This window comes from Gambusia affinis, linkage group LG24, assembly GCF_019740435.1.
Source record: "Gambusia affinis linkage group LG24, SWU_Gaff_1.0, whole genome shotgun sequence".
In the NCBI taxonomy this organism is placed as follows: Eukaryota; Metazoa; Chordata; class Actinopteri; order Cyprinodontiformes; family Poeciliidae; genus Gambusia; species Gambusia affinis.
Genome location: NC_057891.1, coordinates 11,793,889 through 11,817,476, shown reverse-complemented (window position 1 = coordinate 11,817,476; position 23,588 = coordinate 11,793,889). Strand labels below are relative to the sequence as shown.

The 23,588-nt window shown below is 43.8% G+C and overlaps 1 long non-coding RNA gene across 4 annotated transcripts in view; it reads right to left on the bottom strand.

The window, feature by feature from the left end:
• LOC122827228 overlaps nucleotides 1-21,182 on the bottom strand; it is a 99,255-nt gene extending 78,073 nt beyond the window's left edge. For all 4 annotated transcript variants that reach the window (XR_006369999.1, XR_006370000.1, XR_006370001.1 and 1 more), the window contains exons 1-2: nucleotides 21,072-21,182; nucleotides 19,989-20,065 (exon numbers count right to left, since the gene is read on the bottom strand). This is a non-coding gene — a long non-coding RNA (uncharacterized LOC122827228). The remainder of the gene's footprint in view (nucleotides 1-19,988; nucleotides 20,066-21,071) is intronic.
• Nucleotides 21,183-23,588: the final 2,406 nt, after the last annotated feature.

The window sequence follows — 23,588 nt, the reverse complement described above, 5'->3', positions numbered from 1 at the left end:
ATCTTTGAATTACAAGTCACGGCAGTAAACAGGTGTTTAACAAAGCAGGATGGAAAAAAATAAATAAAATAAAAGCTTTACGCAGCCAGCCAACGAAGCTCGGAAACACTAAACACCTGATTTACAGAGTGATCCCCGTTTAACCGCAGGCGCCACACTCTTCACTCCTCCTGTTTTAAAACTGAACCCAGTGGAGACGGGAGACGTACAAGAGGAACTGAGCAACGATTCGAAACGTCTGACTCGGTGTCAAAAAGCTGAACTCGCAACCAAACTGCTCATTTTCTTCTTCCTCTTCAAGGAATCTCAACTAGTTCTTCCACCTGAGCTGCTCCCATCTCCAGCTCCTCCAGAGACCCTATGTACCAGTAGAGAAGCCAAATAGTAAGAGTAGCACTGCTTTAGCATATTTTTACTCAAGTGAAAGGTCTAAGAAACCACCAGAGTAAAAATGAATTTGGTAAAAAGTCTACTCAAGTACTGAGTAACTGATCAAATTATCAATCATTTAATATTCAAAATTTACATCATCAGATGGACCAAAATATAAAGTTTAGAGGAATTTTGTTGTAACTTAAAGAGCAAAATGACAATAATTCATATGAGCAACAGAAAAATATTGAAATCAGGCAAAAAATATGTTTTTTTCCAAATCAGTTTCTTTCAAAAAAAAAAAACAAGGACTGCAGGCGTGTCTCTGTCTGGTGATGTTTTGGGTAAAATAATCATTCAATGAGTAGAAAACCCAGATACTTCATAATAACATAAATTTTAAAAAGAGCAAAAAGTACAGCGTAGTCACAAGTTACTCAAGCTAATAGCCGCTGTGACTCGTCTGGAGAACGGCGCCTCCTCTGAACCCGCCACACGGCAGCACACACCTCCGCTTAGAAAACGCTACGGCGCTATTTTGTCTTTACATATTTAGCTGATGGATATTTGAATGCAAATGACTGTGGTGGGATCGCGGAGGGTGTTTTTGTTGACTGGAATTAGCGTTTGTGAGCAAGCTTTTCTTCTCCATTCTCCCCCGTTCCTTTCTCTCCTCTCCAAATTACAGCTATTAAGACGAGGCTGGAGCGAGCCAAACACGCCGCTCCACTTAATGTGATTTCCCCCCCATCACCACCCCACGCACCAAGAACATGAATAAGAGGCAGTGATTCATGGGAGTGCCGCAGCAGAGAAAGAGAGACGGGAAGATGTCCACCTCCGACCTGCTAACCGCTAACTCTGGGCCTGGTTAGCTATGTAATTGCTCCTTCTCGTCCAGTCTAAGCCGATGAGCTTAAAGCAAACATAATCATTTATGACGTTCTGTATTTAAGTCTGGCCAGTTGTTATGTTACCACAACACTAATCCACTGAGTAGAAAGCCATGCTAACCCAGATCTGGCCTCTCGCCTTAATGTGGCTTTATCCTCTTCCTGCAGAGCGATCTGTCTGCAGCGATCCCTGCTCCCTTTGAACTCGGTATTTATTCCTCCACTCTCGTCCACGGCAGCTTTCAACACCCAGAAGAAGGAGGAATTGAGCTGGACAGCTCCGGTCGAGGCCTGTGATTGGCCGGGCTCAGGGGACGCTGTACAGGAAGAGAGCTGCATGCCGCCAAGGGGAGAAGAAACAGGAAGCAGAAACTGGTGGGAAAGTCAGAGGACGAGGTGATCAGGTTCTACTGCAGGACGGCCAGACCAACCCAGAGATGAGAGGAGGCCGATTTTCTTCTGGACACATTTAGAAATATTCATCATGAAGAAAAGTCCCTAGAAAAGTAATCTACAGGATCAGAAGTTCTGCTGTCTACCAAGAAAGTCTAGTCAAATCAGCTCTGAAATTTAAACTTGGGCCAGGACTTAAACGCATCATTTCAATTGGCTACATACATTTAAAATATACTAGCTGTTTTTTTTTTAACCAAACAAAAGTTGCAGGGTGGAACCTTTATATTCGCGTGCTTTTGTAATCGCAGAGCCACTTCTCTCGGCCCAATGGGGTTTCATTTCTGCTTCTAACCGGTTTGATTGGATGCTGGAAAACACTATTGTTGTGTTCAAGTTGTGCTAAAAAAAAGAGTTAGCACAACAGCAAGGCTTTTCTGGCCTAAAAGACCATCTCAAATCTAAACATGTAGCAGCTGACGCTCATGTCCACGGCCCACATGAATGATCAGGACGTCCTGAAACACTTTGCTCCAATCTGATTGTTGAAGAACGGATTAAAGAATATAAATATATTTGTTGCTGACATCAGATGTATATTCAGTCAATGATTTTGCAGTAAAAAGGGTTTTTGAATTGAAATTGTTGCTTATTTTCTAGACAGAAATTAGTCCCGCTACTTGTTAACGCTAGTTTGACGATATGTAACATTTGTGACAACAATAAAACACAGGGAGAAAGAATCTGTAGGGGATCCTAACCTTACAGTCTTATCGGAGTTACATCTCCCATCCAGCTCCGGCTAATGAAACGCTTCCTGCTAACAGATGCTGCATGAAGCTGCCCCAGCCTTCCTTGTAGATGAAGGCTCAGCACAGCCAGAAGCGCTGCCAGGACGGCCCAGACAAACGACAGTTCAGTGAGGTGGGGTCCCCAGGCAGAGCCTCTGGTGCTGGACCTTCGCTAGCTGGCTGCGCTAATGGCTCCCCAGACGGCCAGGCTTGACCTCACGGGCCCCGAGCGTTCATTACCAGCTGGTTAGCAGGAGCAGCAGTGTGAATAGCTACTGCTGGTTAACAACAGTTAGGGGTTAAAGCTGGTTTAACGGGGTCACCTGGAGCTGCTGCTGAACTGCTGCACTTCTGGATCTGTGATTCCCCACTAACCAGTTCCTAATTCAGAATGGATTCAAACATCTTGATCACTTCCTAGAAACCAGCCAGACGTTTTAACCAAACAGCTTTAGTGATCAGGCCTTTCTGTTACAGTTCAGCAGTTAAAGTCCATAATAGTTCAGAGTCTACAGGTACTGCCTGGGTAATTCTTCAACGAAAGCTTCTAGGGTCAAAGGTAGCGCTTCATCAGAGATTTCACAGAGACATGAAATCAAAAGATATCTGATCCATAAAGAGCTCAAACACAACATTAAGGATATATTTGGTTGTTCAAGGTTTCAAAATTCAAATTTCCAAATCAAATGCTAAAGCTTCAATATCTTCAAAGGAAATCCCACAACATCTTCCATCTTAAACACAAAATCATAAAACTGCCTCTACCTTTGTTTTCAGAATGTAAACGCGTCCAAAGCTTGTTTCATAATGGCCATCTGTTGTAGTTGGTAGTGCTAAGCTAACAGGTTTAGCGTCACAACTGGCAGCAAAAAGAAGATTAGCTGGAGAAAGAAAACTTCTCAAACATCTCTCTCAGTCTGACAGAGGAAGTGAGGTCACATGACTTCCTGTCAGTCGTCATATATAATTCAACAGGGCAGAAATAATGCAGCTGGTTTACAGTATATTACACTAGGCTGCTAACTTAGCAAAGAACCAAGTTCAAACCAGCTGAAACTATATGAATTGAATGAATATATGAATTTTTAAAAAACATGACAGAATTTACTCAATCAGTCCCATTAAACACTTGTGGAACCAGTTTGGCTGTTCTGCTCATCCCAGTGCAACTAACTCAACGACAGTGACTGGTTCAAGACAGATCCTGGACGAAGATTGGAACGTGTGACCAAGCTGGTGACCCGCATGAACTGGAGGTCAAAGGTTATGCTTGAGTTCTTCTAGTTGCTACTAGAAGAACTCAACTACTTGGTTAATATTAAGTATTAATAACCAAATATTTTTTAATATTTGGTTATTAAAAAAAAATGTTCAAATGTGAATAAGTCTTTAATCATTCACTCCAGTAAACAATAATGTGTCACTGTGAGACGTAAACTTTGCAAGATGAGGAAGCTGACGGGATTTCTGGGAAACGTAGGCTGTGCTCTGCAGTTGGACAGGCTGCATCATGCTGCGGGATTGCTTTAGCTTCACTGGTAAATAAACTGAACAAGATGGATATGAAGATGATGAGATTTTATTCGTCTCCGTCGTCAAAAAACTAAGCATAGATCCACGTTAACTATTCTGGACTCTGACAGAATCCGACAGAAAGTTCATCAGCCGATTAAGAGTCGTGGACAATAACCCAAAGAGGCTATTTATTCCTTTGAATGATTATACTTTGGTCTTCTGACATCATGTTGCTACGAAATGATTCTGTAGCCTAACACTGACTGCAGCTTTTCTCCGGTAACAGTAAATGTGACAAAGCAGGTGTTGAATATGGCACCTGAAATTCACATCCAGGAAACGCCATGAAGCGACTTGTTAGAGGCATTTTATTGGCATAAAGCTGAAACGAGTCCACATTTCTCAGTTTTTCAGGTCCATCTCCAATCGTATTTCTAGCTGAATTCTACATAAAGGAGTCAATTCTACATAGGAAAAACAAACTGTTCTTTCTGCTTCACAAACAAAACTTTGCCTTGTGCAACTTGAGGCGTTAGATGAGAGGAACAGAGAGGAACATTTCAAACAGTTTTCAGAGGAGCAGAATCCTCAAAACGTCTTGAAATTTTGTTCTGCCACTGTCCGACTCTTTGTAAGAATAAAAATCGCAAAGTTTAGCCTCACTGGGTCGTATTGAACCAACAGTGGACTGGACAACCAGTCGCAGTAAAACAATTAAAAACTGCCTCCAGTTTTCAGACGAGAGCCAAAAGAGCTTCGGTCCGTGGTTTGATGGTGGATCAAAACGTGCTCTAACACCTCCGAGTAGATTTTCCTTGTAGACCTGGTAGCTGTGTTTGATAGTTGGGACGCCGTCTCCAGTTCTCTTCGTTCCAGTAAAGCAGATTGAAGTTTGAGGCTGAGCAGAAAGAAAATGTCCTCTTGGCCCAGAGCAGCACTGGGAAGCTTTCCACAAATCTCTCCTGGCATGTTCCCTTTGTTGGTTTTCCAAAGACAACATGGAGGATCCAGCAGCAAGAGGGAGGGCTTTCCCAGCAACCCCCCCGTCCCATAGGGGAGCAGGCGGAGGGGAGGAGGGTTATTATCCAGTGCACCCTCGCTATGATGATACACGGTGGAAGAGTCTTTTCTGTGAATCATCCGCAGCCGCCTCTAAGCCTGTTTCCGACGGCCGGCTGTTTATTTTAGGGCCTGTAAGAAGATGAGGCTCTTTTGTTGCATTGTGGGAAACAAAACCGGGATAAAGACGTCAGCGCTGAGCGCTCGACGTTTGGGACTCGGTAGAGCGGCGTCTCTGCAGAGAACAAAAGTTTCCTCTCTGTGCAGACTTCTTCTGGTCATTTGCATTTGAGGTTGTTTTTTTTTTTCCGTGTGTGTTTTCTGAGGCGACGGTGATAAGAATCGTATCCGAGCCCGCAGCGCTGCTCCGGTCCCTCCTGTTTGTTTGGTCCTGGGATTAATTATCACAGCCATATGCCTGGCTAATGCAGCCCGACACTGAGGCAAACTTTCCCTACTGTAATTACAGCAAACATCATTAGCCTGATTTGGTTTTTGTGACGATCCGCTCTGTTATTTAGCCACGACTCGGAATGTGGGGGGAGTCACAGATTCCTCAACTGTGTCCCAATTTAGAGCTAACTATCTCGTTCTCTCATCTCTCGCGGCAGAGATGAGCTCCTCAGGTGTGAAAATGTTGATGTTTTATTATTATTATTACTATTTCTCAAAGTTTGTTAAGTAGGGAGAAAGTGTGTCGCTGCATGCTCATCCTTCACCAGTTTGAAAGGAGGCGACCAAACTGGGAAACTAATGACTGATTAGTCATTCAGTGTGAACTAAAGCTGAATCTCATCCACTTTTAGAGTCAAACTTGCTAAGTCATTAATATTCTTCAGAGAAGGGGACACTGCATCTTTCATGACCTCGCGACCTTTCTGCTTTGGTTTTCGACGAAGTGTTCAGCTTATTTCAGTTGGATCATTTAGTGTTTTGTTGGTTCATTATCTCCACTCTTCAGGGTACGGCCAATTAGTGCCATAGGAACTAAATGGAGGTCCTGGATTGGATGCTTTGGAAACTACAGCCAATTGTGTGTCAACTAGCATTGAGTAGGGAGAAAAATCCATCAATAGGTAGTTTTCCATGACTAAATCGTTAAATGACTAAATTAAGTTGCTGTACCTGGAAGACCCTTGAAAGAAGCGCTGTTAGACATTTCTAGCCCTCTTAGGTATTCTTTGGTTGCTTTTTACCATCTTGATGTTTTTTTTTTATCTTTGAAGGATAAAAGTAGAATATTTTGCACCTTTTAGGTGTAGATCACCGTATGCTGATGGCCCAGGAACAGAGAAGCATCCCAGACGAATTCTGCATGACTGAGAAGATTCAGAGGTGATGAAGCTGACGTCGCCGTTCTGCTCCCGCTGAGTTCAGGATTAAGCATTCTGCTCCAGGTAATGACACGCTTCCTTCTTTCATTCCAATAAGAAATCATCCATTATTTAGCTCCCAACCTCTGCGCCCGGCCTCCCCCTCTCAGATGGCTGGGGCGCCCCGCTGGCTCCCGCTTCAAGGACGAACGTGGCGGCAAAGAGAGGAGCCGACCTCAGCCACCAGAAGAGGAGGAGGAGGAGGAGGAACTGCACACGCTCACAAACACACACCTTTACAGAAGAAGTGCGACCCAAATATACATTGCTTTGTACTCTGCTTGAAAGTTTCCCGTCCTCTTCTGTCCTCGGTACGTTCAAGGAGAGGAGAAAAACACGACAATGAATAAATCATCCGGCGGCTCCCTGGAACCGTTCCTGAAGAGAGGGAGCCTCTCCGCCTCGGCGTGGAGGGAGACAAAGACGGGAGGTGGGGTTGGGGGGGAGTTGAAAAGGAGACACAGAGAGCAAACACCTCTTTGGTCTTCTCTCTCATGGAACACGCCATTTCTTGATTTGCTCTTAAATCCATCATCAGTGGAGCTAATAATCTGAGGCTGTGAAGCAGCAGATCACATGTCCCCAGTGAGCACTTGAATTACAGGAGCCAAACACTCCAAGAGCCCATTAACCAACTTCACACGTTGATTCGGAGCGCCGGGGTTCCTCCTGGAACGTCTCGAATTAGCAGCCGATTTCTGATCTCCTATCTGGAGTCTTGCGTGGACAAGACTCCAGATGGGTTCCCAGCGGAAACCTCAGAGTGTTGGAGGATCCTGGGATCAAAGGTCGTTTCCCAGGACTGATCTTCTGATCTGATCTTCCTATAGTGCCAATTCTACACATCGTCTGGAGGTAATTCAACACAAAACGGAATTTTAATCATCCAATCGATCGCGGTTATCAATCAATCAAGTTCAGTTAATTATTCCAGTTAGTTTAAAAGTTTTCTCTCTATGGAAGCCCAGCAGGAGTCGTTGACTTGAGGAATTCACTCCTCCTGACCAGCAGGGGGCGACAATAAAGAGGAAAATCTCCAGCAGAACTCAAACCTACGATGACTGACTGGAGGTTTGAGAAGATGGAAAGAAACAGAAGTGAACCAGGACCGTTCATCCATCTGTGTTCTCTGAGTTTACCTTTTTGTCCCCTCCGGTTTTTGTTTTTGTCTGTTGCACAGTCTGATTGGTTAGACAAACAATTATTAGACCAAATATAACAGCTGGGTAGAAAATGGTCAGATATTCTGAATGCCTAAAACTTTTGCACGGTTCTGAGAATTTCAGTAACAACCCGGAGTCTGAAACATCTTCACTGCTCGTGTAAAGCGGATGAATCTTTAGGTGACGCCGGATGTCCCCAGTGTCTCCACTGTCCAAGCGGGACAGTCAGTAAATGTTGCCTCCAGTCCGTCTTAGAGCCTGTCAGGATTATTAACAGCTTTATTGATTTTTATGGCTGAGCGGCGCAGCGACAGCGCAGACAGCTGGACATGGAAAAGTTGACACGGATCTGGGCATCAGAACTGATCTGTCAATAAGAGGCTGAATGGGACCTGTCCCCTCCTCCTCTCGTCTCCGTGTCCCTGTCTCCGAGTTGGGAAGTTGTCTGGGTGAAATAAACCTCAGTAATGGCTCTGCTTTGCTGCTAATCTTGTCATAAGAAGGTGCAGCCTCGAAGGACGGCTCCTCGCGTGTGATATCCTAATTTAAACATCAAAAGATCCCATCATTAGGAAGCGGGCGTCTAGCCCCACTTTTCAAGGGAAATTATTACATCTCGCCGCTGCTCTGGCGTAATGCGAGAAGACGTTTCTGTCAAGCTCGTAAATCTCTCTGGACCTGATGTTTGTGCATTTGAAGAAAAACATCATCATTAGCAGCTTTTCCTTCTGATAGACGGCGCGCTGAGTGTTGGTGTCGCAGCGTGCCGGGCTCTGATGTTAGCCTCCTCTGGAGGTGCTGTCTGCAGGCTGGGATCTGCAGGATGGGAGCCGGGTTTCCGGGACGACACGCAGGAACTGATGGATGTTGCTAAGCAATCAGGCGTCCCTACACCTAGCCGATGTTGTCATCGTCTGCATGACAGGTGCAGGTCCAAACGACAAAAAGTAGCTTAAAACTAGCAACCTGGATATTCAGTGAGGAACCCCTTTGCATATGTCTTCTGTTTTTGCTTTGTTGACGCGTTAAAATGTTTGATATCAAGCAAATGATAACATCAGATAAAGATAATGTGAGTAAAATAAAAAATGTCGTCTCTCATTGAAGGTGACAGTATGCTGGGGGGGTTGAGGAGAGATTCTTTTGTCTTGCTTTGAAAAAGTTTTTGTTGTTTGAATCAGGCAAACAACAAAATCTGTGCTGTTTGTGCTAGCTGATGAACTGATGTTTGTGTAGCAGGTGTAAAATAACAGGATTAAACACAGCTCTGTGGTACTTGAAGGTTGGCTAAGCTAAGGCTAGCTAGGTTAATGTAATGTAATGTAGGCTTAGTGACGTAGCTTGTTAATCTTTGTTAACAAGCAAAGATAAGATAAACTTAGCTTCAATTATTTAAGGCATTCTGAAATTAGCTATGCTAATCTTAGCTAAGCTACCATAAGATAACTAAGCTAAGTTTAGGTGAGTTCTGAAATGACTGCATTGAGTAGACGTTATAAAATTTTGATTAAATAAATAATACCACTGCAAGAAGATTCATTAGCCTCACAGTTGAGTCATTTTCTTAAGAGTAGAGTCGTTCTTTTACTAAGAACATCAGCATTTCTCGTTCTAACCGGAGCTTACTTGCCCAGACGGCTGTATTTTTGGGTTTTTTTTGTTTTGAGGATACCTCACTAAAAGGTTTGTTCCTCTAATGTGAGAAACCCACACACCAATACGAAGTTCAGCTGCATTACAGTTGGAGGAACTCAGATTCCAGTTTCAAGATCCCCGTTGTCCGTGAGGGAAATGTTATTACTGAGAGGTAGATTGACTTTCTGGTACCAACTAGATGGTAAATGAAGGTTAATAAATGTAGAGCGTTGGTAGCGTGCTATCATGCTGATCAGGGGGCATTACCTGGGCTTTCATGGTGGAGAGCAGCAGCTGGGTAGGTAAGGCTGAGAGCTCTTCAGCTCTCCACTCCTCACTCTGTCATAGTGCAGGCAGCCGTTGGGACAATGAAGAGAGGCCGGCAATGGCTGGTCCCCTCTGAGGCCTTTTTCATGCTCTCAGGTTGAGCCACGAGGGCCACTTCATGGTCGTTATGCAGGGTCGGGAAATGCATCGCATCTCTTTTAAAACTCTGACCCGCCCTTTTAGTCTGCTGTGCTCTGGCTGATTATCCACACTCACCCTGGTGGAAAGAGTCAGAAACGCTCTCAGGGGATGAGAGTGGCGCAGAAACACGGATAGTAGCTTCATTCGCCGAGTGGCTCATTTTCACAGCGGTTCAGGCTCGGACGCCCGGACCCCGCTATGAAAGCAGTGGAGCGGCGTTTAACCCCATGGCTGAGGTGACATCGAGGCGCCGCTTGCACTGAGCGCGCTCCGTCGCTTCCTGGCTGCTGTCGGTCAGGCTGGGGCCCGAGAACCAAGGCTCTGCTTTGCGGGCTCGTCTGTTTGGAGATGACCTTGCTCTCAAGGTGAAACGCGCTGGATGTTTTAACAGGTGCTCAAACGTTTCATGCCCTGAAGCATGCGGCGCGTCATGCACTGGACCCGGCTCTCCTCAGGTCCAAACTTACCCACAACAGCTGAAATCCTTTGTTCACGCAAAGAGCAACAAACAAGCGGCTCGTTTGTTTGTTTGTTTGTTTGTTTGTGTATGTCCCCTGATACTCCGCCCACCCCAACTCACCCGCCACCAGCATGTTTACTCATTAGCTGGCTACATCCAGGATGAAGGATGAAGCCGAGGACCGATAATGTAAGACAGGACGGCTCAGCGCCGAACCCCGCTGGGAGCGCTCACCCAGTCCTGACGATGGGCGGAGTCTCTCTGATTGGTATTAAAAACGCCATTAATAAGATGGACGAATGGAGCTTGGTGGTTTGGTGTCTCCGTCTAGACTGACAGAGACACCAAACTGCACTCCAAGTGGAGAATTTAGTGGTAGATAAAGGGAAAAAAAAGAAAGCAGCAGAGAATGACTGCTTTAGTTAAGTACCATTCGGCCATCTTGCTTTGCATCAGAATGGGATCCATGGCTGAGAATATTCAGCCATGGTTGATGGCCATCCTGACCATCAACAAGCACAAGGCGGTCCAGTTGCAGTACAGAAGGTTTCATGATGCCCAAGATGAGCTCAAATCCACCTCCTGCTAGAGCCGAGCAAGCTCTGCGCCGGTGGCAACGCAGTGTGCAACAAAGAACGATGTACGGTCCGACTGGTCTGGTGAACCAGTTAAACCACCAGGGCAGATCCTCCTCAGCTTTTGCCAGCAGGTCAACTGCTGGTCAACATTTGTGTGCTCTTGCTGTTTCTTACCACTAACCTCATGAGGAGGCTTAATGTAGGCCTGACCAATGGTCAGTGGTCAGTGCCCCCTACAGGTCTGGCGGAGTAAACACAGGTTTTTAGGCTTCCCAAGTGAAAGTATTTTTGTAAACAGTGGAGCCAAAGTAATCTGAATCTGAAGATCTCTAACATGAACATAATAATAATAATAATAATAATAATAATAATAATAATAATAATAATAATAATAATAATAATAATAATAATAATAATAATAACTCTCTGCGACAGACTGGCGACCTGTCCAGGGTGTACCCCGCCTCTCGCCCGGGACGCAGCTGGAGATAGACACCAGCAACCCTCCCGACCCCATTTAGGGAAGGAGGGAGTAAAGAAAATGGATGGATGGATGGAATAATAACTCTCAAAAATATAAAGATTAGTTTCATACTTGGAGTTGAATATAAAAAGCATTCTTTTTGTTTAAGGATAAAAATTTTTTCTAAATGTTACATTTTTGAAAACTTTCTTTAAAATTCATGTTATAATCCTAAAATTGTGTTTCTTCCACAATTTAATATGTTTTGGATGCAACTTATTGAATTACATTAAATGTAGTATTTGTTTAACTTTCAGATATCTGTATCTGGAGAAACAATTGGTAAAAAAAAATAAAAAATTGATTGTATTTTACAAATTAACTATCCTATTGACATAACAGTTAATATTCCACATGTGCGACATCTAATTTGCCATTTTGGATCATAAAGTTAGTGAAAGCTAACTGGCATTATGAATCTGGAGGTTCTGGAACGTCTTCCAGGTCCGGTCCAGACATTGTTGTTTTGAGCGTGAAGCAGCAGGTAGCATTAGCAAAAGATAAAGCTGAGGTTCATTCCCAGTTGTTTTGTCTCAGTTTTCCCCCCCACAGCATCTAATCCATGACCACCTCCATCCTCCTCATTACCGCCAAATTACATGCAAATTTCACCCCAAATAAATGAGTTTTAAGTACTTGACAACCTGTCAGACTTCAGATATTGAGACGTTCTGACGGCTAGATAAACAATCAACAATAATCACTCTATGCAAATTTGATATTTCCTGCACAATTACGAAAAGGAAGGGAAAAAAAGAAAAAGAAAGCCTCCCACTATAAATAACCGGACGCACAAAGGCATCTGGCATTTGTTCAGGTTCCGAACAGATACGGATGCAAATGGAAGATTCTTTAGGATGTAATTGATTCAAACAGGGCTGCGCCTCCTCTGCCTCCTCTTATTGTTCTTTTTTTTTTCCGCCTGCCACTTGTTTTTTCTCTCCTCCTTTTCTTTTTATCTCCCAGCTTTCAATATACGCAGATAATAGCAGATGTAAATGAGCGAGCTGGAGGAAGGAGGATGTGAATCACCTTTCCGTCTACACCTCTTGTTTTGTCTTTCTGCGCTGCTGATTTAAAGGCGAGATGTGTGCAAAGCAGCGGGGCTGCTATGAAGTGGATTGGAATTGAATGCCGGCTGGGAAAGAGTCCGCTGCTCGGGAAGATTACGGCGCGCCTCATCCCCTCCCTTCTCCGCGGCACCCAGAGATTAAGACTGACAAGAACACATCAAGTCGTTGCAGGATTGCCCCATCTCTCACTCTCATCTCTTCCCACAGCCTTCCCCCCAACCCCGATCCCCCCCCCACCGTTCTCCTCTTGATTTGTCTGTCTTCAAAGAGGCCTTGGAGGCTTGTCCTGAAGCTGGATGTGTGCAGAGGCTGACCTCGCTGACCACCGACCTGCAGGAGCGGGACATCCATTAGCAGAGCTAACGGCTTCATCCCTCCCCAGCACTGAGACCTCCCACTGGGGAATCTGCTTTCCTCCTGAACTTCAGGGTTTTGGTGGGTTTTCCCGCATCTAAAGGTATCCTTGTTTCATCCACAATCACAGCAATGCGCGTTTTTTTCTTTATTTGGCTTACTTATAAGTGCAGATATTGACTGCAATGTGTATAAAAGAAGACGTACCAGCTGGTTATGCCAAGAATACGACTGGTGTTCCACAAAGATCTCTATTAGGTCCTCTTTTGTTTTCCTGGCCTTCCTGTCATGATTCTGTCCAGTACGTCTGATTGTGTTAACGGCCCGGCGAAATGACAGCCAGACAAACAAACTTTAACAATTCTGGACAAACAGCACCTACATGTCCACCACTGTAAACTACTAGATATCAACAATGTCACAGAGCTCTGAGGAAATTTGGTTTTCTGCTAAAAATGTTAAATTTCTGGTCTGTTTTCCCAACTGGTTAAAATGAGTTACAGTCGAAAATGTTAGTCAAAATATACTATGGGCATTTCACAACCATGAGTATTTGAGCCTTAATTTTAAAAGAAATAATATATTCATGAGTTTTCTGAAATTTCTGCTGAACCCCAACCAATGAAAATGCTGGAAATTGTCTAAATTAAAAGAAGGATTTAATGCTTTTAAATCCTTCTTTTTCACTTGTAGATCATTCTTTTATGGTCTGCATAAAGTTTAACTGCACAGACCCTTGGATCCCCAAATCTGGAACTTAAATAAAAATGTATTTCTACTTCCAGTTATGGGTAGAAGGATGTCATCCTTCTACCCATGTCATCTGATTTTATTGTTTACCTGTAATGAATTACATTGCCGATGTGGTTTAAGGTGGAGGTGTAACTTTTCCACACTCTTCTGTGGTGATATTTTCCACTCAAAACAAGAACATTAAAGGTTGTTTATCATCTTAATGCTTCATCCCCGGAGATTAATCAACCGCAGCTGCTGAAAATCACCTGGATTATTTCTAAAATCTTTACTCCAAGCAGCAGGGATCCTGAGAGCAGGTCGGCGTTTGAGTGGAGGGACTTCAACTTGAGACTGTGTGGACGTCTGGTCTGGAGGGAGAGACGCGGCACTGACAAGCACTGCAGTTATCAATCATAGGCTGCTCTATTAATTTCATCAAGGCCCCGGTGTCTGCTGACATTAAATGACACGCCGGTTGGTCGATGGCGTCCCTGAGGTGGCAACACGGCCGGCCGCCGCTTTTGAAATGCAAATAAGGCTTTAACCTTAAACAGAGCCGCCTGGCCGAAATTATCTTTCTGCCTCCGAGTCAGGTACCTGCTCGCTCGCTCTCCTCCCCCTCCACCAGCCTGACCCCTGGGGTACAGGAGACGGAAAGAGCATCTTTGGAAGAAGCGACAGATAAAGGCAAAGGTGGCGGAGGGCGGGGAAGGGAGAGGTGGAGTGCTGACACCAGCATTCTGTCCCGACCAGGAGGCCGAGGGGCGCCGCCGCCGAGCGTGGAGACCGAGATGTCTCAAGGACGGGGAGGCAAGGCGAGGGGAAAGGGACGGAAAAAAACACGGCAGCTCTGAGGAGGCTCACGGTGAGCCTGGCTGTAAGGTCGAGGAAACAAGAAGATCTGGAATCAGCCTGGAGGAAGCGACCCGCAGAGTGGACAGAGTGGTTAGCATTTAGCCGCTATCGTTCTCCCTGAAGCTGTATCTGAACTCACCTTCCTGACACATGATGGACAAACCCAAAGGTCCTGATGGTTCCTGAAGCAGAAGACTCCCGAGACAGAACGGAGGCAGCGAAGGAAGGACGACAAACAAACACGACAACCGTCTCTCTCTATCTCTCTTGCTGTTTTTCCTTTTTCAGCCTTTGCTATGTCTCGGTTTCATCCCGTCTCCTGAGCTTTCTGAGCGAAGCAACACGGAGCAAACGGAGCTCTAACTGGTCACACATCGCCTAAATCCCACTAATAATGTAATCTGTAAACAACACCTTATACACTCAATGCCAAACAAGATGTATGACTCAACAAGAAACATGGGAATCAACTCAGACACCTTCTTATACTCTATTAATTATTCAAGTCAACCTTGGCAAGAAATCGTTAATTAAGACAGCATATTTGATCCTTTAAACTGAAGTGGTTATGTAAATGTAGTTTAAGCCCAAACCACATGTTATCATGTGGAATAATATTTTCAGATCAATCTGTCACTTTTTGATAACAATCAATAAACTGCACCAATTTCCATTTCCCGTTTGTACAGTGGAATGCCAGGAATTCAATCCAATCCGGTTTATTTCTACAGCAACAATTCACCAACAAAGTGCAGAAAGTCATCTCAATTCAACACATATACATTCTAATTGATCCCAGTTGCAATACACACTGATTGATTATTATTGAAATTGCTTTCAAAAGTTTCTAAGGAAACTCGTTGACCTGCAGCATTCTCTCAACAGAAAGACAAAGAAAATGCATTTTTAGACTCCAATGCTCAATTCCTCTGACATATTTAGCATTATTTGGATTAAAAAGTATAACCTGTGTTATCTTTGCAGTAGCATTTATACATTTTAAAGAAAAAGGAAAAAGCATATAGTTTTTGTCTCATAGTATGCAAATGTCCACAATAAGTACTAGATTGTAGAGCTTTGCATGCATGCTCATGCTCTGAGGCAAGGAGCTGCAGAATGAGGCGCTAAGCCTGTGATGTTAAGCATGGGGGGTGCAGAGGGGGGGGGAGGGGAGACACCTGGCTCAGAAACTTAAGTGCTTCCACCAAGTATCATCAACCCCAGATTAAAAGCATGGAGGGGGAATAGTGGGAGGAGAGGGATGCAAAGTGAGGAGGAGGGAGTGATCACGCATATGACAGGATGGTAGAAGGAAGGGGGGGGGGATCAAGAGAGGACTAGAGGAAGGAGAGGGATCTCTGGGAAATGTGGCTTGTAGAGTACAGATGTAAAGATGCTGGATGGGAAAATACATAGCAGAGCACATAAACCAACACTTTCCTGCTTGACGGGTAATTATAGGATGTTATTTCCATCGGCAGACGCAACCGTGATTGGCGACATATGGGCCGAGAGTCTGCGGAGATGGATCTTCTCCTGCCTGTTGGAAGTATGGAACGGGGAACTGAATGCAGTTATACACTCACCGGCCACTTTATTAGGTACGCCCGTCCAACTGCTCATTTACACAAATGTCTCATCAGGAAATCGCATGGAACCAAATCGATGCATTTAGGAATGTAGACGTGTAGAAGGAGGAAGAAAGGAGATTTAAGTGACTTTGAACGTGGCATGGTTGTTGGTGCCAGATGGGCTGGTCTGAGTATTTCAGAAACTCCTGATCTACTGGGATTTTCACGCACAACCATCTCTAGGGTCCGTGGTCCAATTGGTACCGGGCCGCGCAAGAATAATTAAATATGTCCATTCTATGTATTGAGTCTGGTGGAACTTTTATTTTGAAAATCCTAAACTGGATGCTCTCAGTTACGTCTTGCGCGCCAACATGCAGCAAGACACAACAGCATCCTCCTTCTAAAGAGGCATCGCCCCCCCCATCATAAGAAGCAACGGCGTTGGTCCCGATCCTTATAACGCGCGCACCCCCCCTGTCCGCAGGAAATTTGCGAAGGGTTGACCGGTCCGCAGCACTAAAAAGGTTGGGGACCATTGATCTATAAGGTCATGAGGGGTGCTTGCCAATGGTGCAGTTGACCACTGGACTGGTGGGGTACGCCCTGGGACAGGTCAACGGTCCATCGCAACCTGTCATTGTGAAAATTTTCGTTTTAATACCTAAAGAATTGGACACAAAAAATATTTTTGAAATCCTGTTACACATGTTTTGCTCATTTTCGTATAAAGAACACTTAACCCCCACAGAACCATTACAGCAACAATCAGCGATATAAGATACCCTCCCGCCCGCTCATAACCCCCCTCCTCCTTAAACCACATAGCCTGATTAGCAGACAATCTCCCCTCAGATGTCTCTCTAGAAGCTCGCCGATGAAGGACCTGCTGATTACTGAACACAAATACCGGCCTGATATCCTCTGTCGACGGCAAACAACAGGATGTGTGCGCCGCAATCTGCACTTTGTGCGTTTCCAGAAATCTGTGTTTTGATTGCGGAACTGACTGCGCGCTTGCCGCTCTTTAAAGGAGTCGTCATTCTAGACCTCCCCTCCACCTCACCCTCCTAATTCTCCCCCCCCAGTTTGCCACCACTCCTGCAAATGGTTATTATTATCGTCATCAGTTGAGAACGGAGAGAAATCAGCGCCCTGACAGGCAATCTCTTCTCTTAGCAACACCACTGCAAGAAAGTAGCCGTCCAGACAAGAGATCCGACACGGGAATGATGCTTCATTCAGCACTTTGAAAAAGCCCAAACTAATCTTTATATTTGTCTTATCAGAAGGTCTTGATCAACGGTTAGAGACTTTCGAACGTCTTCATTGGTTTCAGGATGGTTTGAAACCTTTGCACACAACTAAGTTAGATATATATATATAAAAAAGAACTCTTAAAAAGCAAAGTGCTGTAAAAACCGAGATGTTCTGGCTGGTATTTCTTGCAGCGCATTCCCCTCTCTGCCTTTAGACGCACTTATGTTCATCCCACAGTTGTATTGACAAGAGGAGACTCACAAACTGCCTCACACACACACACACACACACACGCACACACACACACCCACACACACACACACCGGACCCACTACAGGACTAATAGGGTTTCAAGTGTTTTCACCCAAAACTCGAGCCGAATAACAACCAGAATCAGCCTGAAGAGCTCCCAGCATCCACAGCACCACAAACTGACGGACAGCTTTTCATGTCAAAGCTCCAGAATATTTGACCTAGAGTTACTTTAATTGGACAAAACTAAAGTTTATTCAGTTATGACAGATTTTACGTTTTTATTTTTTATTTTTTACAGTGATCTGCCATATTGGAAAGAATATGAAATCTGTGAATTAAGCTACTATCTAAATATATCCACACCAAAGCAATGCAAGGATGGGGGGGACTGCAATTGAATACTTCACATTATCACCATCAGAGACCTAAAAACTGCCCCCTAGCTGTCAAAGAGTGTCACACAAGCAACCTTCTTCATCTAACTGTTTCACATTTTCTCTTTGGGCAAAGTTATTCGGTTTATTCGTTTTGTACATTTTGTTTCATTTCAACAAGAAGACAGCTTTCAGTTTTTAACTCTTCCTTTGACACGGGATGGTTCAAAGTAGATGGAAACTCATTAAGATTTTCCAGATAAAAAAAATAAAAAATGCCAAAGGCGCTTTAAAAGGATTGAGGAGAATTTCTCATCTCTGAAGACGTCAAAATATCAGAAAGCATATAAATGGCCGACAGTGAATTTGAACGGTTTTTGAAGGCATTTAAAGGCAAACGGTGAACGGTGGTGGGAAAATATAGCAGAAGAGACAAACAGTTTTGTTAAAAGTATTAAAATTGGGTATTCATGGTAGTTCTTTAACAATAAAACTCATTGTTAAAGAACTACCAGAGGCCCTCTGCTAGAATCCAAACGTTTTGATCTAGTCAACAAGGCATCAGGTGAGAAAAGTATTTGCTGCCCTCTTTCTCTCTCCACCTACCCCTCAGTGTCCGTCTCTCTCTCCGCCTCTCTCTCTCTCTCGGTTAATGAGCTGTGCAAGGCTGCCATCATTCTGTGTAGTCATGTAGAGAGTCAAAGAGGAAGGATGAAAAACTCTCACATAGAGAGACAGAAAACAGGTGAGACAGGCAGAGAAGAGAGCGGGGACATGATGTTTTCCCTCACCTCCTCCCTAATCAGGCCCCGTCTCCGCACCAAACTCCACCGTGGCAATTAGACCTGACAGTACTCCGACTCCCACAATCCCCACCAGGACTGGATGTTCAAACACTCGAGTAAACTAACAGAGAGGTGGGGTGGGAGGGGGGGATGAGAATGGGAAAGGAGGAGGAGGAATACCTGAAAACCGGCACAGCATCAAGAAACAAAAAGAAAAAAGAAAAAAAATCAGCAGGAAGAGCTGCCTTGGTCCCGTCATCCTGCCTGACCAGATGCTTCTGCAAGAAAGTGGTCATGACTGCATGTGGGGCGTTCGCTTCAATCCCAAGAGGGAACACATACATCTGAGCAGGCTGGCATGAGCAGGAAGCTAATTGAGATAATTACTTTGTTACCTCAGCAGTTATTGCATTTTAATGTGGATTCTAATGATCCAGAGGGGAGGAGCGAGACGCCGTCGCTCCCCGGACCCGTTTCGTTCAGACGTTCACATTTCAGGTAATCGGCTCACACTTGTATTCACAAAATCTTGCACTCTGAGCATTAGGAGAACCTATTCTAGGGCTTGTGAGAACATAATGCAAAAAAAAAAAAAAATTAACATGATTCATCCGTTTGTTAGATTTCTCTCTGCAGTGTCAGCTTAAAATAATTTCCAAATGCTTTTCCAAGTTGAATAATATCTCAAAAGAAACAAACTCATGTCTGTTAAAGGGGAAAATATGACGAGTACCTGGACACGCCCTCTTCTGGTTCAGCCTATCAGCATCCCAGCTGTTCACACTGCACTGTATAATGTTCAACACTATGGACTCTCTGTTAAAACCATCCCTGTGTTGATTTGTCCGTATTTGGACTCACTGTGATGCTGAAAAGTCAAATCTCTCGATTGTCAAATTTAACCACAATACTTGCTCTCGCTAACACGACAAGAACTTTGTCAATCTTCACAAAACTAAACACACAACCTTTTGTTCACAAGAGTCATGTGAAAAGTGCATCAGCAGCCAGCTAACTTGTGGGTACACAAACTTAATAATCAATGCTAATTCCGATGAATTATAGTCGTCATTTTACGATTCTATTTGCTACAAACATTGCAGAGTATGTGAAGTTGGATGAAGTGAGTTAACTTCCTGCCAAAATGCTGCAAATCCATAAAGCATATATGACCCTGGAGTCGCATCTCTTTGGGCATTTCTTATAATTATATTCCTGGTTTGAAATCTAAAATACTTCAACTGATCAAATTTGCACATTAAAATGTCAAACTTTGTTCCATTTGTGAAAACATAAACAAAGCATAATATTATTTATGGAATAAAGACCACGTGGATCAGTGTCCTATTTGCCACCGTTCTGAGGTAAGTCAAAGCTGAGTTACATGATTACAATCTAGAAATAAAAACAAAAAACAAAAACATATTTAGAAGGTAAAAGCTTAATTTGTTTCAACTGATTGTAATCAGTTTTAGAAATTTACGTTGAATCCCTGTTATTTACCTTTATACCGTCACCAGATGAGATGAGAATCTTCCTCCTGAAATAAAACCTGGATGGTCCCATCATAAGAATATAATCTGCAAAAAGATATTGATAAAAATTGCAAAACGTTAAAATCTTGACTCGTCTCGTTTATTTGAGAGCACTGAAAATTAGTATGTTTTTAATCTGTGGAGTTTTTTTCACATTTTCCACCAAGTAGGAGCTAGTATATATTGCAGAAATATTGAAAAGACCGTTTTCACCAAGAAGTGTCTCAATATGCCGGAGATAATGCCATTTTAATTCTTTCTAAAACTTGTAGGATTTCTAGGAATCATTTTGGTGGAAGAGCTGCTGCTTTTTAAATTACTTCAGTAGGACAGCGAAGAAACCCCCCCCAAAATAACAGAAATCTTCGGCAGGGAACAAACTGCCAGCACATAATCTGCTGACATGAGTTTTCAGACGTACGTTTCTCTAAAATAACTCACTGCTGACCTTAGAGGGTTAAATTTGAAGGTTCAGCATCTCGCCCAAGGAGTCCATAATACTTAGCGTGGCTGAAACGTTCTTGGCTGAGGACCAAGGCAGTGCTCAGGCTTTATGGTGGGCAAATCACCAAGCAGGACGCCTTGGTTAGGGGGCACTTTCCTGCATATGCGCATGAGACAGAGTGAAGTGAAGAGCCTCGATCAGGCTGATGAGAGTTCACATATGCGTGTCACCACTGGAGCTTTTAAAGAAGCCATTTGAACCGCACACATCAATGTGCCGGCCCTCTGGAGCAAAGCACAGAAATAACTCCAGATAAATCATTTCCTCTCTGAGCCACTTGCTGCGTTCAAATGCACTCGTGACCTTCAGCTCTGCCTTTTTCTACATCACATAGCCAGGGAATATAAAAGCTTATTAGCTCAGAACATTGTTGATACGTTTGTTGGAAGGCAGTGCACTAATGAGGCGTTGCAGGACGCCGGCAAGCCGCCGACTTTTCCTTTTGGAGATACTTCTTCCTCGCCAGAGGAGCATAATGCACCGCTAATGGCATCTCCTCTGCAAATGGACAAATGAAAAGAGAGATGAAGTGGAATATTGCTTTACCATATCAAAGGAAGAGGCATCCACAGATTGTGCGGCTGTCTGTTTGCATGTTGATGGGTGAGCGGGAGGGTGGACTCCTGAAGACGTACGAGTGACGGACGCAGAGAGGAGCTGCCGGAGTGGAAGAGAGATAAAGAGGGAATTGGATGGCGGAAACACAGAGGAAGACAAACAAGCCGAATAAATAAAGCAAAAGCTTGACCAAACGACAAATAAACACATTTTAATAAACTCGGGCGTGCAGGACAGACTGAAACAAATGCTCGGGTATATTCCAGAATGCAATTATTATTACAGCCTTGCATGCTTTTAGTCACGTTCATGGCAGCACGCGGCGTTTCCGACATCAGATTTTCCACCTTATAATCTGGTTTCAGCTGCTAATCAGCTGCACAAGAACTCAAATTTATTTTGTAAAAAAAACGTGAAAGGCTCCTGTGGGTTAGAGAAACTGGGTTTCAAAAGAACAAGTTTCTGTCTTTTTGAAGCTTCGCTACCAGATCCTACTGACCCACCTGACACCCCCAACAGGAAATCAGATCATCCTGAACAGGTAACTCTCCTTTCTTCCCAGAGTCCAGTGTAAGACACTTCTCTTGTATGACTACTACTTTATTTTCTATTTACTCTACTTTAATTGGTTTGTTCAAGATGACAAAAAGAGCGGTTTGTTGCTCTAGTTTTTATTTTGGAAGTAAAGGATTTCTATAAAGATTGTAGTAATACCAGGTTGGATGTTTCAGTGTATTTACCTTGGCCTGGTGTTAAACAAGCAGCAGTAAAATGCGAACCGACACTTGAGCCAAAACCATAAAACCTGGCATGAATATTCTCTACTCTCTGGGACTTTTCTCTTCCTAACCACCAGGCCTCGGCCTCACCAACTTTCCCTCGTAGAGTCTTCATATCCGCTCAATTATTAATGGCTAAACAAAGAGCCTTGAACTCAAATGGGCTGTCGGCAGATACTTTCCCATCTCTCATCTCAGAAGCGTTTAGAAGAACTGCCTCTGGAAAGAGGAGGTCAAAAGTAAACCACTCGGAAAATACACAGCTATATGTATTCTTCAGAAGGGTTTCTCCCAGTGTGTCATAAGCCTGGCAGGCCACCAGGCTTTGTTTGTGCCCCCACCAGGCTTAGCTTTGTTCAGATATTAATCTTCCAATAACACATAATTAACAAGTGATATTTTAAGATTTCCTGTCATCTTTAAACATTTTTTAACTCAAAAACACGGCAGGCCGCTGGATGAATGACCGCAGGGCGCTCCAACCACCGGGCTTTGCAAGTTTTCTGGTGGAAACCTTGCTTGAGGGTCACAACGCAAATTAATAAAGAGGATAAAAGACTTAAGATTCAAAGAAAAATAGATTCATTTTCATTTCCACTGTAAAGAGATACACCAGACCGGAAAGAACAAATTGAATCAGACTAAAATGTGTGTCATACCCCCATCACCAAGACAGAACTCCAGCAACTACTCATCAGGTAAATTTTCTTAAAAGTTAACCAGGTCAATCTGTAAAGGTACATCATTCACACCACCCTTGTTCAGTCCACTTCAATCCTACTCGTCTGCCTATATAGTATGGTTCATTTGGAGAGGTGTGAATGCATAACCCAACTCTGATGGGGACAAAAAATATAAACTCTGGTCTGTCTACAAACCTCAGTCTTTGTTGGGTTGAGGTGAACTCTGGTGCGGTTCGAATGCATATGTGAATGCAAACCTGAGTGGAGACCGCTCCAAAAGCAGGAAGAGAACTATGGCACAGGGCATACTGGATAAATACAGCCAAAATGTGTTAGCCTAGTGCTAGTGGGAGAAATGACCCCTGGTCTTTAGCTAAAAACAAAAGAGAAATCCTCCAACCGCTAAAAGACAATCTCTGAAGGAGATTTCCTTCATTTATTCTTGGTACAGGCCAGGAGGGGAATGAGTTACTCAAAGGGTTTGGTTGGCAGTGAGAATGAGAACCACAGCAGCTGGAAATGGAATAAATGTTGCTGTTTTGGACCCCAATCCAACAGAGTCTGCCAGACTATCAGGTGAGAAAACAGCTTATATTTCTAAGCTGTTTTCTAAATCAACAAGTCTATCACTTTTCTTTAAACTCTTTACCACCATGGGCAAGACCAAAGAGCTATAAAGGGACCTCAAGAGCAGGTAATAAATCTAGAGAAGACTGGAATGTTCAGCGATATCATCAGCAAGAAGCTCAGTGAGCTCAAATAAAAATGAGCTCACTGAAACTCGTTGAAAGATCCTCATCAAATGATTATGAGAAAGGTGAAGATTCAGTTCATAACCACGGTGGAACAACGTCTTGGGGTTTTGAAGGAATTTAGGAAGACCACTGATAGCAGTTAGATGGTGCATCGGTTTGGTAGAGAACAGCCAAATGATTCAGAGATGGTTTGAGTGAAAAGGCTATGATCATGAGACTGGAGTATGAAAACAAGATCAAGTTAACAAAGGGCAGATAAAGATGATTGGGGTCAAGTACCATCAAATC